Source organism: Monopterus albus, unplaced genomic scaffold (assembly GCF_001952655.1).
Source record: "Monopterus albus unplaced genomic scaffold, M_albus_1.0 scaffold611.1, whole genome shotgun sequence".
Taxonomy (NCBI): Eukaryota; Metazoa; Chordata; class Actinopteri; order Synbranchiformes; family Synbranchidae; genus Monopterus; species Monopterus albus.
The window spans coordinates 33,217-35,337 of NW_018128491.1; the positions used below are offsets into that span (position 1 = coordinate 33,217).

The 2,121-nt window shown below is 38.2% G+C and overlaps 1 long non-coding RNA gene across 2 annotated transcripts; it reads right to left on the reverse strand.

Annotated features, from left to right (window-relative positions):
• Positions 1 to 1,289: 1,289 nt before the first annotated feature.
• On the reverse strand, positions 1,290 to 2,092 carry LOC109953299 (uncharacterized). Of its 2 annotated transcripts, none has more exons than XR_002273891.1 (3): positions 1,691 to 2,092; positions 1,455 to 1,584; positions 1,290 to 1,350 (listed from the first exon to the last, which is right to left on the reverse strand). It is a non-coding gene; the product is annotated as an uncharacterized LOC109953299 (long non-coding RNA). The 2 variants fall into 2 exon arrangements; XR_002273892.1 differs by having other exon boundaries at positions 1,437 to 1,584.
• Positions 2,093 to 2,121: the final 29 nt, after the last annotated feature.

Here is a 2,121-nt window from a genome sequence, read left to right on the forward strand (position 1 = left end):
GCGTTTACTTAACTGATGAGAGCTGATGTGTGCTGACCTGTAGTCTGGACATTGCATAATTATTCTAAATAATATTTCCTGAATAAGTTTGAATGTGATACATTTGTAAGACTGGAAAATATCAATCCTTACCACACTGTAGTTTTTGTCAGATTTCACCAGTGCAAGAGGTAGACTCCAAAACGGACCATCTGTGTTTGAGACTTGGTGACCTGAAGAGCATGTAATTTGGTGTGACATCTGTCCCTGGAATATCTTCAAAAGCAACAACATAGAGACTGCTAGTATCAATTTTTACTGAATTTAAAGATAACCTCAATTTCAGCAATACCTGCTACTGTATATTTAATATTAAGTAATACCTCTGAAGCAACAGGATTGTGCAGACGGGTCAGAATCTTCTCAAAGTACTCAGCAGCATCTTGTTGTTCATACACTATTTTTAAAAGAGATTAAAAAAAACTCATGTTTTTCTTTCTCTGAAAACTACAATGACAATATTGATCTTCAGAAAACTGACTTGTTGGTCACCTTTTACCTTGTCAAGAGGTTAAAAAAAAGAAACACTCAAAACCATGGGAGGTTAGGGGTACTGGGGATGCCACAGCACCCCCACATCAAGGGATGGAACCCCTACCTCTAAATGGCTGAAAATGTTATTTATTCAATTTTTGTGTGTGTGTGTTTTAGTGCATTTCATATAGTCCTAACCTTTCCCACACAAATACCCCCTGCCCCAGTTTTTTTTTTCTTCTTCAATGACCAGACCTCCATCTGAAAACACATTCCCTTGGCTATGGAAACACCCAATAGGAACAGGAATGGGAGCTGGGACTAGCTCATTGTGCTCTGTTTTGGGGGTTGAATTTATCCTGTTGTGTTAACATGTCATGTGCACAACATGCAGATACCACCTAAAACTAATGCAGGCTAATACAGCAGTCCTGCAATAAATCCTCTTTCATGAAAGTGAAAATTCTTTTTTTGTTTGTTTCAGAGAGCTATTGAATCAAATGTGTGATCAGTTTAGAGGTTGTAGTGTGTGCTGTTGTTGAACTAGACTGCATTAAGATGAAAGGGATTTTTATTATTGTCAAAACAACAGCACATGCCCAAGATAATAACATGGTTGGTGTACTGTAATAAACTGAGTGTAAATGACATATTTAAGGTAACTCGTACATATGACTTAAAAGGTAAAGTGAGCTAATTTGCCAAAGAATGCATTTATGTTTACTGTACCTGTGTAGATGCCCAACGCCTCTGTGATTTTATTAGTTGTTGCTGTCACCTAAGTGACTAAACAACTCTTTAAGAGGTCCATCAATGTACTCAGAATCACATCTGCCCCTGCAGAAAGTAAACACATAACTGGCCATGAGTGAAACAGAAATGCAATGAAACCTCAGTTCAGTTGAAACAAAGATCAACATTACCTTGGTGTTGTAACAAACCTTTCCACAGCCTTTCTGAACTCTTTGGTCATGAACAACACCTGTAGCACGCTGTTCAAGTAACATGTTGCTCCTTGGTTCCTCAAGCCATGGTACCTCAAGCCATGGTACCTAACTTTAGCTGCATTACCTGGTGGGAAGTTAACAATTCAAGTTAATGAATGTAAATTGTAATACAGTTCTTGTAGGGTATAAATTCTGTGGATGATAAATTGGTATTAGAACACGTTTATTACCCCCAGTGTAATCAGGTGGACAGCGGGAACTCATTTCTATTCCACAAAATTCCATCTTCGTCGAGATCGACCGCTTTTTCAACAAATTGATATAGCAGATTAGAAAAGACAAACACAAAGGCAAGACAGAAGAAAAACGTGAACCTACCTTCAGCTGGAAGTTAAAGGCATTTCCACTGTTAAATATTCAGTTCTTTTTGTATTGCTGCACAAATAAACGAGTTTGAGCCCTGGAGGCAAACGCCGGAATACTTTCTCTTTCGCTTGGTGACTCTCCTACTGAGATGCTGCATTCAATACCCTGTCGGAAATATTGGAATTGTGATAAGCTTGTTCACAGGACACCACAAGGTTAGGCTTACTTTAGTAACGCCATTAAAACAATGCATGCCAGAAACTGGCTATTTTTAAATAATAACACACGGAATAAT